Genomic DNA, 16,360 nt, shown 5'->3' on the forward strand with positions numbered 1-16,360 from the left:
TGCCCGGCAGAGGCTTGTAAGCTGGCTTTCAATGGAATTGATCTTCAAATGCTCTAAAAACTCCCCCTTTCGAAGCCAACCACTAGATTTCAAGTGCTGAAGTCTATGTTTTATCTTTAAGAATTCTGCTTAGTTTCCGTCTAGCTCTGGGGGGCATTTTCTTTAGCTACATTTCCTGATTCTTCCCAGAATTTTGCATTTGCAAGTTGTTGTGGATTAACCCTTTGCAGGCAGTTCAGACCACACAGCTGCTCGCTCGCTACTCCCCCAGTGGGATGAGGGAGAAAATCAGAATGGTAAAACTGAGAAAACTCATGGGTTGAGATAAAGACAGTTTAACAGGTAAAGCAAAAGCTATGCACACAAGCAAAACAAAACAAGGAATTGATTCACCAGTTCTCATTAGCAGACAGGTGTTCAGCCATCTCCAGGAAAGCAGGGCTCCGTCACATGTAATAATTACTTGAGTAGACAAATACCATCACTTTGAATGTCCCCCTCTTCTTCTTTATTCCCCTAGCTCGTATTGCTGAGCATGACATCATATGATATGCAACATCCCATTGGTCACTTTGGGTCAGCTGTGTCCTGTCACAGAATGGACTCAGTCGGAGATCAATATGATCAGACAAAAGCCATTTATTATAGAAAACTAACTCTTTATATACTATTGCTTAAAGTTGCTTACAATAACTTGGCACATTATGATTGGATACATATCTTTAAGGCCCTTAACAACTAACATATAATTGATTAAGCACAGGTGTGAGAACCTGACCTTCAAAGCTTGCCCACAGTCCACAATTTAGCAACTCAGTAAATTCCAGCTCCTTCTTATCTTGCTGGGATTGTTACTCCCAGTGCCTCACTCCCATCCTCTTTCACCTTTAGTTGTTCCTTGGTTCATGGCGAACTCCACATAGGCACTTGCTGATCTGGGTATGTGGCCGTTCTTTGACAGAAAATCATCCACATCTCTGCCTTTTTCTTTTTGTACAAGCCAAACACGCTTTGTAGCACGCATAATCATTCGTTGGATGCATTCAAAAATACACGGCAACAAAAGCAAAACCGTTTAAATGATAATAAACACCATTAGTCAACCTTTTACTAGAGCAACCAGCCAACCTGTCAGTCCCCATTCAGCCAAGAGGCTTGCTCATCCTCATACACCATGTGTAAGATCTTAGCATGTTTCCATATTTCTTCAACATAGGCCAATCACAGGCTGCTGGGTCTGCCCTTTTTCTCCTGGATGTCTCTCTGATAACAGGGCAGGCCATCCCTCACATCAAGGTCTGGCATGGCATGTGTCCCCATCGCTCCACACCTGCTGGGTTGCAGTCAACAGCGGAGATAAAGGTTCTTCTTGGTGGCAAACACAGAGGCCAACCCAGTCTTGCCCTTGACTGTGGCAGCAGGCATTTGGTCAACCTCAGTTCTTGTACCTCGTTGTCAATGCAGAGTTTCACCTGCTTCATCCAGTAACAAGTTGCTACTGTGGCAAAGCACACACAGATTTACATTACCAGAGTAACTATTACAGGTTACAGCAGCATGTTGAGAATGCTGATGGCAGTGAGAAACCAGCCAAAGAATTTTCTTATCAGTGGAGTTCTCCCACTCTCTGAATTTGTTCCATTACCTGCTTTATAACACTACCATCATATTAGAATCTTTCTAGCTTTTGCCTTAGCATTTTCTAGCAGCTGCTGCAAATTTGCATGCTCTAACATCTCCTTTACAAGTAACAAATCCACACAATACAAGGTATAGTTTCTCATTAGCAACTGGCTAGTAAATGCAGGTGGTTTTATACACAAAACCACAGCCTCTAATAATAGCTACGTTACAAGCACACATATTAAAGTTGTTACTTTTCAGTTGCCCCCAAGTGATGTCCTGTAATCATTCATTTTTCTCTTCCTCTATCTCATTCTGCTCGGGGTATTCACTGTCAGCTCCTGTAGCTGAGGCATCGGGTTCCTCCACTTGTCTGTCCAGCTCATGGCAAGGCTTGGCAAACTTTGCAGGCAGCCGCCAGGGACCTGTAGGTAGGAGGACACAAACATGCCCCCTCCCCCAGGTTATCAGCTCTTGAGAAGGAGGCAGGTTAAAGTGATTCCCTAAAGCAAAGGCATTCTGATGGAAAAGGAATGTGAAGCAGCAGAGAATGTGAAGCTACAGCTGCCTGCCTGCTTAGCAGCAGCCATAAATACCTGCTGGCAACTGCACTTTTGCATTAACCCTTTCTTGCCCGAAATGTTAAACTGCTACCCATTAAAAACTTTTACATGAACCCAACAACAAAAAATACACAGAACACCATCTGCCCTCAACACACACACACACATGCATGGGATCCCACAAGCAAGCTCCACACAATTACAGTATTTGAAACACAAAATCCAGACAATCATTACTCCCACTACACAGTCCCATGTACAGAACGTGGCGCAAGGACCCCGTGAAGACAATCAGGGAGCCAGCTCCAAGAAGCATCATCTCAGTGCGAGGTGGCAGGCTCAACTTTAGCAGGCGTCCCCACAGAGGCTCTGCCTCCCCCACATCGCATGAGCCTTGGGCTTCTATACTGACCAAAATGCACACTCATTCCGACGCAGGTGGCCAGCCTGCATCGGAAGAAGTGGTCAGCAATATCTATTAAGGTCTCCAATGGTTGATAGAAACATGGACATACTTATATTTGCCAAATTCTAGTACATGAGCATCACAGAGAGACTACCAAATGAGTTGTGTATGGGGTCCCAAGTCCACAGTCCACCAAAGTCCACCCGATATGTTCATATTTTCCCAGGGAATTAACAACTTTACAGCTGACCAATTTCCTAATGACATAAAGGCTGCTGCTTCCATGGGTACATTGGCTTGTCTGCACTGATATGACGTGTTCAAAAGGCTATAAGGGTTAAGACTTCAAACTCTCCTTCAAAAATTCTAGGTGTGAAACCTGGCTCATGCCCCATCATCCAGCCAATTCATTCACTGGCAACGAGGGTGTTCCGGCTTCTTTTGGCAAAGCTGGCTCCTTCCAAGGTTTCAGTCACCGAGCTGGTACCCACCGTGGACCAGAGTCTGTGATTACACACATATATCTTCAACCAGTTAGTTTTATTTCCACAGGACCCTTGTAGGTACCAGTTTCCAGATCCTTATACTGGACCAGTATACCCTGAGTCTTATTCACATAACCTGACCCTAACACTTGACCATGTATTACAGCAGGAGGGTCACTAGAGTCTCCTACCAATCACAAAAAGTTCATAACATACACAGCTTTCTGTATTCTTGCTGCTGGGGTAAGCCCTTCTTCCTCCATTTTTTGGTTTTCTAACAATTGTTTCAAGGTCTGATGTGTACGTTCAATAATAGCCTGACCTGTAGGAGAATGAGGAATACCAGTGATATGAGCAAATGCCCCAATTATTTAAAAATTTAGACAGTGTTAAAGAAGTATAGTTAGGTGCATTATCCGTTTTAAGCTGTAAAGGTATTCCCATAACTGCGAAACAGCCGCGCAAATGCGTGATTACGTGGCGTGCAGTCTCACCAGTCAGAGGGGTAGCTCAAACAAAGTGAGAAAAGGTGTCAATAATAACATGGACATACTTCCGTTTTCCAAAAGATGATACATGGGTTACATCCATCTGCCATAGTTGGAGAGGTTGGAGACCTCGAGGATTGACTCCAAGGCCTATGCCTATTGTCTGGCCCTGACAATCAGGACAAGACTGTACAATGACTCAGGCATCTGTCAGAGACAAGCCAAACTGGCAAACTAACATCTTTGTCGATTGGTGAAAGAAGGCATGAGATGCTTGGGCTTGTTGAAAAATATCTACCAGTGGTTCCGCCCATGCTGGAGCAACTAATTTATCTGCTTTGTCATTACCATCACTAAGCCTCCCTGGGAGGCCCGAGTGACTGCAAATATGCAGTCAGTTACGATTATTTACAAGATGTAACAGAGTTTTCAACAAGGTCCATAACCTGTAATTAATAACTTTCTGTAAAATTGCCCTATCTAGATGTTGAACAATTCCTATGACATACAAAGAATCACAGACAATGTTAAGCGGAGTATCAGGCCATTGTTGAAATACCACAACAACAGCACTTAGTTCTAACGTTTGTAAGGAATCTGTAGAGTGATCAGGTATTTTCTGTTTCTTCCAACCATCTTCTGTTTTCCAAACGTATCCAGCTACGTGATTATTTCTGCTAGCATCTGTAAAAACAGTTATACCTGAAACAGGTCTGTCGGAGTAAAAGGTAACATCTTCATATTGGTTGTTTTTTAGCATGGTAAACAATCTATGTGGTGGAAAATGTATGCTAACTTGGCCAACAAAATCGACTAAGACAGTTTGAAAAACAGTGCTAGACTGCTGCACCCACTCCAACCATATTTTGGTAAGGGGTAAACAAATTTGTGATGGATCACTACCTAGAATTTCTTGACAACGTTTATGACCTCGCTTAATTAAAAGGGCAAAGACTTCCAATCATGTAGTAACAGTTTTGTGCAACCGAAAAGGTAAGAAGATCCATTCCAATATACACAAGGGATCCTTTTTCTGTGGACTCCATTGTGCCAACAGAGTAAATGGATGATACTCATTGTTTACAACAAAGTTATAGATAAATCTTGGTTCCATTGGGAAGCATAAGAAGTAGATATTTTAGCCATAACACGGGCTAGGGCCTCATGCTGGATTTTTGACAGAGTTCTCTTTTCCTCTGTCTGTGGTTTGCTCTTCAAAAGAGGCATTAGTTCTGCCAAATTGTCATTAGTAATTCCACATAAGGAACGGATCCACTGAATGTCACCTATCAATTTCTGCATGTCTGACAAGGTTCTTATCTCCGTAGTAATCTTCATCTTCTGGGGCCTAACTTCAGTTCCGGAAATAATCCACCCCAGGTGTCTCCCTGGGGCATTACACTGTACCTTTTCAGGTGCAATCACTAAACCTACTTTTGCCAGTTTGGAGAGGTATCAGTTATGGTAAAATCTGTTGCTGTTGCCACATCCACTCCGGCACTCCCTGCTGTAGTGGAGGGGACGCAGTCCAAACACCCTGATTTTGTGTCATCGCGTGGGGTGGCATTGCACTCACATTCAAGTTTCCCAACGGAGTTCCATCTTTCTTATACTTCGAGTGACATTCAGTTGCCCTATGGCCACGTTTGTCGCATCTAGTACAACCACCTGTAAAACCTGAAGCACCACCTGCTGGGTTAGTTTTCTGTACTGTACATTGTTTTCTATGATGTCCCATCCACCCACAATTAAAACATCTCACGCCATTCATACCCCCTCAATCATCCCAACCTTGCTGTAACAGAGGCTTGACAGCAGCGGCAAAGGCAGTAGCCATGTATCCTGCCTTTTCCTCAGCTGTGTCCACCTTAGAACAAGCATCCATCATTTCCTGCAAGCCAGCAGATTTCAGTAAAACCTGTAAAATACGCTTACAAGCTGGGTTAGCATTTTCCATTGCCAACGACATAAGCACAGATTCTTTAGCATTAGGTGTCAAATCAATAGCTGCCATCAATCTATCAATAAATTGCATATATGGCTCAGTAATTCCCTGTTTTATCGACGTATAGGAGGGATTAGGTCTTCCCGCTTCTGGCACAGCTTTCAAAGCAGCTAAGGCCAATTGCTGCGCTTGCTGTAACACCCTGGTTCTCATATGAGCCTGTACTGCGTCAGGGTGAAATTGTTCCTTTCCTATTAACATTTCAGATGTAACACCATGTAAGGGATCATTAGGATTGCAACCCAAATTATCATCAGTGGCTCTTTCAGCAAGCTCCTCAAACCCACTTTTAAAATGTAATAGCTGCGAAGGAGTTAATAGGATTGAAGCTACCTTAAGACAATCATTGGGAGTTAAGACCATACTAGAAAACAAGGCGGTTAACATTTGTTATGTATACGGAGAAGACAAGCCACATTGAGAAATTGCTCCCTTAAGTTCCTTTATGATTTTCCAGTCCATAGGAGTCCATTGGGTTTGTCCCTGAGCATTCATAATAACTGGAAATGCAGCGAGAATGTCAATTGGCAGAACAGTGCTGTCTAAGACTGAATCTTGAATAAGACCTCGCCATCTCAAGACACTAGGCTTAGCTTGCAGAGGGGGCTTTGAGGACGCTGGCAAGGGCGTAACAAAAGGATTAACCTTGTTTAACTTTTCTGATTCATGCCTCTCTCTCTTTGCTCCAATTTTCTCCAATTGGTCTCATGGCTCCTGCAATTTTTTATCTAAAAGCTTAGTCCACTGCCCCCAATCCTGCTCAATTTTTGGCCCCGGCTGGGGCAACGCTAACGATGGTGTACATGGTACGGGTGGATATAAATTCCGAGTCTCACTGTCCTCCTCTGGAGGTTCCCATTCTCCTGCATCAGGGAGCGGAGGGGCAGCAGTGGCGGGAAAACGGCCATGAGGCGGGGCGGCGGTGGGCGTGGTGGTGGCGTGAGGGGCGGGCGGGGGAATTTGGGGGCTGGGCTCAGGGGTGGTAGTGGCATGAAAATGATTAGAGTCAGGGCGGTTTGGCTGTACATCATCCTTTTCAGAATCCCGATCGCTAGTTATTGCTGCCTCCAGTGAAGGCATTGTCGGCCAAAACAGGGGTTTTGTGCTTGAAGCGGCAAGCAGTTCCCCCTTACCTATGGCGCCAGGTGTCTGATCCACAGCAGCCGGTCCCCCATGCTTTTGTGAAGACGAGTCAGAAAAAGCCGCAAAAGCAGACTTCACTACTTGTTGCTCAGCCTTCATCGTGGATATAGTTTCTTTTAGTAACCGCCACAGGGTAGCTAGAGATTTTGCTTCTTTAGACCCAAGGGTAACTTCATCCCACAGGTGTGCCCCGATCTTTTTCCAAGTCCCAAGCTCAAAGGCTTTGCCAGCCCCCTGGATTAAGTCTTTCTCTTTCTTCCAGAGCAACAACCTCTTTAACAAAGAGTCATCATACTCCATCCCTCTCTTAAAGGGGATATGCTGGAAGAGCTTAAATATTGCTGCCTTTTTTTTACTCATTTTAATCCTCTTCCGAAAACTCGGCTGCTCACCTGAATTCCACTGCAGTGTCTCCCAGGCTCACAGGCTCCATTCTGTTCCGAGGCATCTACGTCCTGGCCTCACAGGCTCCGTTCTGTTCCGAGGCGTCTACCTCCCAAACTCACAGGCTCCGTTCTGTTCCGAGGCGTCTACCTCCCAAGCTCACAGGCTCTGTACCGCTCTGAAGTGTCTACCTCCCGGGCTCACAGGCGTCTGCCTCCAGGGATCACAGGCTCCTTACCGTTCTGAGGCGTCTGCCGCCTGGGCTTACAGGCTCTGTATTCTTCGTTTTCAATATGAAAAAAATTGCTTGGGCGCCATTTGTCACAGAATGGACTCAGTCAGAGATCAATGTGATCAGACAAAAGCCATTTATTATAGAAAACTAACTCTTTATATACTGTTGCTTAAAGTTGCTTACAATAACTTGGTACGTTGTGATTGGATACATATCTTTAAGGCCCTTAACAACTAACATATAATTGGTTAAGCACAGGTGTGAGAACCTGACCTTCAAAGCTTGCCCACAGTCCACAATTTAGCAACTCAGTAAATTCCAGCTCCTTCTTATCTTGCTGGGATTGTTACTCCCAGTGCCTCACTCCCATCCTCTTTCACCTTTAGTTGTTCCTTGGTTCATGGCAAACTCCACATAGGCACTTGCTGATCTGGGTATGTGGCAGTTCTTTGACAGAAAATCATCCACAGTGTCGTCTCCCAACTCCTTGTGCATCCCCAGCCTACTCACTGTGAGGAGCAGAAAAGGCCTTGACTCTGTATAAGTGTTGCTGAGCAATAACTAAAACATCCCAGTATTATCAACACTGTTTGCAGCACAAATCCAAAATATAGCTTCATATGAGATACTGAAAAGAAATGTACTTATCCCAGTCAAAACCAGTACACAGGTATGTTAATATGTACCATCTTAAGTCCAATGATAGCTGATGTCATAAAAGTTTGTGCACTGGTAACTGAACTTCTGCTGGCAAATCACATCTGGAGATTTAAGAGAGATCATAAAACTTCTGTCTCACAAGCTTCTCCACTCTTTTTTTGTTTTTTCATCTTAGATTCTCTCATGTGGCATCATGCTCCTCTCTAGTGTATACTCATCATCTGAACAAGTGATACCATCTCCTCCACTATTTCCACTGTTTGACTTCTGCTCTGGGATTGGCCTCAGACTCCTTCACTCTCCAGTATCTGGTGAGACACCTTTTCTCCACTCACCTACATCACTGTAATACAAAATTTATTCCCTCTTTGATTTGGAGAAAACTCCAGGAACAAACTCGCCAACAAAGTTTTCAAGTTGACAAGCAGGTATTCTTTATTGCGGCGTCGGGAGACACGAGGGATAGCTCCTTCTAACGTGTGTCTCCGTATTGCTACACAAGCCGTCCTTATATAGTCCCTGGGCATACATACATATTCACGAGGCTACATATGGATTACATCATTTTCCAGAAAGTTCCCCACATGTGTGCAAAATTGTGGTGGTGGTCTCTGAGAGTCATTTACTTCTTCCAACAATCTTCATCACTTCTGTCTGCCTTTGAAGCACACGCAGTAGATGCTCATACCAGCTTAACTGGTTCTTTAGCATCAGAGACACAATAATCCTCCTATGCTCCTACTTATCAGTTAGTTTAACTGTAACCCATCCTGGACATCTGCCATTCCCAGATACTCCTTATCCCTATGTCCTGTTCTTCTAGACTGTTTTTCTTAAAACTATGTCAACTATAATGATTTATCTTGTACAAAAATTCTCAGTATGTTCTCTAGCTGTACTCTATTCTTTTTCTCTATGTATCATGCACCTCAGTAATTTTCCATTGCTACTGTTACAAAGCCATCAAACTTAATATTACTTAAAACTAATTCTAAAGGTTTATATATTCCATTTTGTGCCCCCCTTGTCTCACCCCTTTACAGGGATCATGGGGAGCCAGATTTTTGAGAAGGTAGCCTGTTCTACGTCTGAACATTTTTAGAGTACAGGAGTGATATTTTCGGGGCTGAAAGAATTTCTACTTTAAATTCTTGTGGCATTGATATAATTTTAAAGAGTAGAAAAAGAAATTCCTACATTCAAAATGGAAACTGCGCCCTCATGCAAGCACTCTTTTAGAGTTCCCAGCCATCAACCAGAAATCATGAGATCCTTTGAGACAGATTTCCTAAATTGTCACACAGGAACAAGCAGTAAAAAAGTTTTGTAAATATGACACAAAATGTCTGCAGTATACCATTTTTAACAACCGGTAAAGTAATTTCTTTGCATTTCATTAATAATCAAGTATCTATATGCAGAATTACCAGAGATTGAAATTTTTACTTTTATGAAAAATGAATCAATGATTAATATAAAGCATCCTTTTATTTCTCAAAGGCTACTCTCCTGCAATAATGAAACTAAGTGAAGTCACAATATTAATGGGTCAATCATCAATTCTGTTCCAGCTGCTTTCAGACACTCCAGCTGAAAAAGCAAAAGCAAAGCTTAATATTGTTCACTTTTTAACCATTGCATACAGGCTCATTTGGGAGAAGTGGAGAATGACCTTAGGTTCTGGTGCTTCTCAGCTGCCAGAATAGCTCCTTGGGCAGCCAAGCTGCTGTATATTGCAGTATGATTTAGATTGCCCCTGGCTGATTCTAAAGTCAGGGGAATAAAAATATGACTTTGTTTCCATTTTCTCAGCTGTGCCAGCTGAGGAACCAGCCTTAAAAGTTCACTAAAGGCATGCAAGACTGCCACAGACAGAGCTGATAGTCACGTATGCCTGAAGGAGTGAAGGCTATCAGCTAGCCTGCAAACTGGCACATTCACTTATGTCCTTTCATGTATCTGTGGAGCGCTTTATGCAACGGATGCATAATGCTTTCCAGTATCTCTAGGTACCCTTGTACTGCAAATAAATACTATGCTATATATATGCAAACAAGATAGAATATTCATGTAATAAACTGTCTTATTTTACAAATATTTAATATTCTGAGAATTAAAAAACATTTACATGAAGAGAATGTCTATGCAATCCAAAGTGGAAACTATTAACAATAGGCTCAAAAATCTAGCAAATTATGTTTAAAATATTCTGATTTTTTTTTCTAACAAGAAAACTCTAAAATTATTATAATAATTCAACCTGCTTTTTAAGAACTGTAAGCTGATTCCTTTTTCAGTGATTTAATTTCAATAAAAAGAAGACTTCTCTAATCTCTGGGATGTTCACTTTGATAGACATCAGCTCAAATGAGCTAGTTCACAAATTTAGGTAACTCCACCCCATTTGCGTAAGCATTCAGAAACAGCAGTGGAATCTTCTTCTACTACAATCACACTACATGTAGTGTGATGCAGCATGCCATGTGAACTCTGATACCTGATAAGCCTTAGCTGGGGTGTGTCAGGTCAACAGCTGAAAACTATTGATAAACATACATAATGAATCTATCTTAGTAGACTTTCACCTTTGGTTTTTACATATGTACACACACAGCAAGGAGTATTAAAAAGCTTTCTATTTAGAATTTACACTGTATAGACTCTTTGAAAGTATATAAAAGCAAGATACTGTTAAGTCTACAAAATTATATCAATACCCCCGTGACACATTTATTATAGAAATAAAATATTATACGGGATAGATATCACTGTATGTCTTCTTATACCCTTAGGAATTTAGTCCCACAAAGAAAAAGTTCAAACCCTTTTCAAGTTTTATGAGGGCTTCTTTAAATATTTAGAGTTGGGAAAGCTACTTCTTTTCTACCTCAGGCCGATGAAAGAGGAACTTTCCTTTAGTCTTTTTAATACATGAAAGGGACAAGTTCACTAACGTGATGCCCCCTCCCTTTTCTCTAAGAATGTTTTTTTCAAATCTTCAAACAGGAAAATACTTTCCTCTGTAGTTTCTGATTTTCCACAAGATGCTGAGCCACATACAGTGCTTTAATCCCACTAGGCTCTGTGTGTGTGTGTGCTGGTGTGGCCATGTCCATGTGTATGTTAGAGGAAAAGATAATCCTTTCACTTTCAAACACTATGAAGATTGTAAGGAAGGATACATTAGTTATATGGTACTACTTCAGACAGTTTATCTGCTTATGTAGTCAAGAATTAAGGACAATGCAAGCTTATCAAACATTATATTAAAATAAAACAAAAGCCAAGTTTACCATGGAAAACAGTAATGCAATTCTGTTCAGTTCAGTTTTTCAACAATGAATGTACCCAGGATCTGTCATTTTGCAAAATCTCACCTGAATATTTTTAAATACCTTGTGAAAACACTTCTTGATTATTATTAATGGATAATGGCTACCATACATTAACAGAGTTGGTACCACTAGAAAACAGGAGCACCAAGCTTTCATCCTCTCCCCAGTCCCATACTGTCACATCCTACCTTCACAGTAGTCTATGGAATATGAAGCATGTAAAAATGCAATGTGAGTGTACATAAATACAGTGATTGAAGGAAATGAAAATAAAAAATCTTAGGTTTGTGCTCCCTCCCACGTTGTATACCCTCAAAATTCAAGGGAAGGAAATCATGCTAAGCATCTCTGTGCAATCGAACAGTAACAGTACAGAAAAAAATTAGGTTGGACTCTCTGTCAGACCCCAGTAGTTCCAGCCATAAAATCTTAAATGAGATCTTAAATCAAACTTAAGTAGTAATTAGGTCCTCAGGCCTTACAGTGGTCCTGCAAACTTTTTCCTATATCCAGAGCAATGTCTTGCTTATATAATTGAGTTACTTTCATACACTTTTTAAGCATGCTGAAAAATGCTTTACATACACTTCTAAAGGAAATATTCCTCTGGTGACATAGGGTTAGCTGTTTTACTTCAGTTACATGCACTTACTGAACTTTTCAAAGTGCTTGACACTAAAAGCTACTTATACATAATTTATATCATACTTGCTGGCTGAACTCCGTTCTCATACTTCATGCCTACCATTCTCGTGAGCATAAGAGCAATCATCATGGCTTGACTTCGTGAATGAAGATTTGGGAAGGGCTTTACCCACGCTTACTACAACAGCACTGATGACTAAAAAGGCCAATGTGGAATAGGCAAATCCGGTTGCAAAAAGCACAGTGAAAGGTCTTCTTGGGTGGTACAGGTGGGGTGCAATTCTTTCTATGTTCTTTTCTCCTCAAGACTAATTCTGCGTGAGTTCTCAAAGGAGACAACTGCATTATGGAGCGACAAATGTCCTGAACCGCCTGCACGCAGAGTTGGGTCTGTGACTTCCAGTGCACCTTATCACCTGCCGTTTCATCCATCGCCTGTTGCTACAGGGCTTTGCAAGTGTGGGTGAACCCTTCAGGCCTGCGCAGTGGATTTTGTAGGTGAGGCACAGCATGTGCAGAACTGGCCCCACCCTATACACCTGAGGTTTATCTGCCACAGCCTAGCGAGCTTGGATGATGACAGCAAAGTCCTCAGGTCATAGGTTTGATTAGAGTATCCTTCTCTTAGGTGGATGGCCTTACAGAGCTAAACGAGCTCCATCTGCCCGGATTTGAAGTTAGAGTTGTCCTTCTCCTAGGACAGTTGCCCGAAGGCTAGTGAGCCCATCCTGCCCATGGGCACACTTTGTCTGACCCTTCAGTTGAGACCTGTCTGGCATGGGAGACCCTATCAGAGGCATATACCACCACCAGCACAGCTCCCAACCTCACAAGGGCATGCAAGCTCTTTCCCCATGACAAGGGGGTGTCCGTGAAAGAGAATAGCAATAATCCATCATGTATATGTATGTATAGCATACTGATGCTGTTTGCAGGCTGATAAGGATAAAGATACAACGAAAAGACAAACAGATGATGGTTGCACCAAAGCTCTTGGGTTATCAGAAATTAGGAGGGGAAACTATTTCATATTTACATTAACTCCTGGGTAACATGTTTCCATACTGCAGTGCAGTACCCCAGGTGTAAATGCTAACTGTCCATGTTTCCTTATAGGACGTGGTTAATTAGTACAAATTCCAACTGTCTTTTATTCTTATTAGGGCAATTTCACAACTGTCATAAATATATTTATCTCTCTAGAAGCCACTGGGGTCTTGCAAGCTTATAATAGCTATGGATCTGGACTTCATATGTATGCTTTATTCCTAGTGGCATCAAGGTAAATAAATGAAGATTTGTATTTAAATATGACAATCTCAGAAAGATTATTGAAAATTAGCTGATCATGTGGAGTAAATTCCATGTTTGTAGTATAAAGGACTGCAAATAGTATTTTTTTTTTAAATATAATGATGAAGACCAAGAGGTGTTTTGATTCTCAGTGATTCTTTCAGAAAGCTGAACATGTACAACGTGCCTTTCTCAGGCAGCATGCGGATGAATTGAACTCCAGCTTCTTTAGTGTATGCTTGTCTGATTATTTCTACAAATAAAAAAGAAAAATTTAGGATTAAAATAATCAAAAAGGGGGAAAAAAAAGGCCTGAACAGAGAAGTTAAAGCAGATCTGACTAAAAATTTTTTAACATTTCAGTGAATGCATGATCTCTTTCAATTGTTTCTGTCTCAAACTTTTCCTTAATTTTTTTCAAGAAGTGTACAGGACTGACAAAGATTTACAGATTTATGTAATAGTACATAAAAGACAAAGATTTATGTATTAGTACATACTTGCATTGTCCTCTCGGTAACTAATGTCATGTGGTCAATTGCATAGAAAGAAAGTAAACAGTAATGATTTAACCAGACTATCCTGCTGATAGACAGTATTAACCAGGAGTTTTTCTAGAACCTGACAGCTTTGTGGTTCATGAGAACCCGTATTAATTGCTTTATTGTCCACTAAAAAAAAAGAGATGATCTGAAAATAACATGCAGTAAAACATGACTGTAATTAATAAAAGGTATTTATCATACACATTAAGGTTTCTAAGGTTATAAATTATTATTTAGGATATGCTACTCAGTTGCACTGCTTTCAGAGATTAGCTCTGTGTAATGTTAGTTAGCTCTGAATAAATAAAAATGTATTTGTGGTATACAGTAGCTCCACGCAGAGACACCAATGAACTATGAATCAGTTTGCACAGAGATGCGGGCCTAATTAGACAGGTGAAGTGCTGCACTAACATGACTGTGCTGCTGTACTGGGTATGTGTGTCAAGGTTTTGGTAGCGGGGAGAGGGCTAGAGAGGTGGCTGCTAGAAGCTTTCCCTATGTCTGATACAGCCAATGCCAGATGGCTCCAAGAAGAACATGCTGCTGGCAAAGGCTGAGCCACCCCACAACAGTAATAGTACCCCCGTGATAACTTGATTAAGAATGGGAAAAACCTGCTGCGCAACAGCAGCCAGAAGAAAGGGGTGAGAATACGAGAGAAGTGACCCTGCAGACACCAAAGTCAGTGCAAAAGGAACACGAGGAGGTGCTCCAGCCAAGGGAACAGAGATTCCGCTGCAGCCAATGGTGCAGGTCATGGTGAGGCAGGCTGTGTTCCTGCAGCCCATGGTGCAGATCATGGTGAGGCAGGCTGTGTCCCTGCAGCCCATGGAGGTCCATGGTGGAGCAGGCCATGGGAGACCCCACACTGGATCAGGTGGATGCCTGAAGGAGGCTCTGACCCTCATGGGAAGCCCAAGCTGGAGCAGGCTCCTGTCAGGACCTGTGGCCCAAGGGAAAGAGAAGCCTGTGCTGGAGCAGGTTTGCTGACAGGAGCTGTGACTCAATGGGAACCCACACTGGAGCAGGCTCCTGTCAGGACCTGTGGCCCAAGGGAAAGAGAAGCCTGTGCTGGAGCAGGTTTGCTGACAGGAGCTGTGACCCAATGGGAACCCACGCTGGAGCAGTTCCTGAAGGACTGAACTCCATGGGAAGGATTCACATCAGAAAAGTTTATAGAGGACTGTTTCCCACGGGAGGGACCCCACGCTACAGCAGAATAAAGAGTGTGAGGAGTCTTCCCCCTGAGGAGGAACGAATGTTAAGAGACAATGTGTGAGGAACTAACTGCAATCCTTTCCCATCCCCATGCACCACTGCAAAGAAAAAGGTAGAGAAAATCAGAATGAAATTTGAGCTTGGGAATAAGGAAGGAAGGGGTAGGAGGAAGGTGTTTTAAAATTTAGGTTTTTTTCTCATTACTCTGATTTGACTGGCACAAACTAATTTCCCTAAGTTGAGGCAGTTTTTCCTGTGGTGGTAATTAGTGTGTGATCTTGACCAATGAGTTTTTCATTGTATTTTCTCTCCCCTGTCCAGCTGAGGAGTGATAGACCAGCTTTGGTGGACACCTGGTACCCAGCCAGGGTCAACCCCCATAGATGCCCTTCATTCTGGTGGTAGTTTGGAACTCTATGCATGGCACTGCTCTGCCTGGAGGGCCTATTAAAACCGTTGCATTTTTTTATTAAACCTCTTCTCCATTCAGGTCAATAGCTGCAATTCTTATTGCCTTTAACAGGAACAGCACTCAGCCTTCTTACCTGTTTTAGAATCCACTCCATTAAATGGGCGGATACCCTAACAATAAAGATGAAAATGTGTATGAATAAACTTAAAAAGGCTAAGGAACAAACAGGTACTACAAGAAACTTGCATAATATATATGAAATATATATTTTATATACATATTAATAATATGAAAAGTTCCACAAATTCATTAAAATAAAGATGAAAGCAAATGTCTATTTCTTAACAGAAAGGAAGTTCAAATAACAGATGACAAAGTGCAAAATCTTCCTTATATTATTATTTTATTCTTCACTGAAAGGTTAATTGTGACCAGAAGCTAAACATAATTAATATTAGCAAGTAATGCTAGAACTATAAGTCAGAATTGGTTAACAGACAGAAAAGTTTTTGGATGAACCAGATATGTCCGAATCACCACGACTTAACAACATTTTTCCCTGAAGTATTTATGAACTGAAGTCCTCTCTTGACCATTAGCAGTCGCCTTTTGGGAACTTTCTAGAACTGCTAAATGCTGAGAGGACAACCAGTGGAAAAACACAACTACTAAACTGAAAAGGAAAATAGTATTATGTGTCAGCTGCCTACGAATTTCCAAGTATCTAGAAAATCTGAATTTGATTAAAAGTAATCACAGTAGAATTACTGAAATCATAACAGGCTAATCTGATATCCTTCCATGACAGCACAAATAAATGCGTAACAGTATTTACACTCTTTCTTTGATGACATGTGACAATTCCATATGACACTCTCAGAAGCATGGAAATATGATCTCACTGGAAATTACTGTAA

The sequence above is a fragment of the Psittacula echo genome, assembly GCF_963264785.1.
Source record: "Psittacula echo genome assembly, chromosome: 1".
NCBI classification, from domain to species: Eukaryota; Metazoa; Chordata; class Aves; order Psittaciformes; family Psittacidae; genus Psittacula; species Psittacula echo.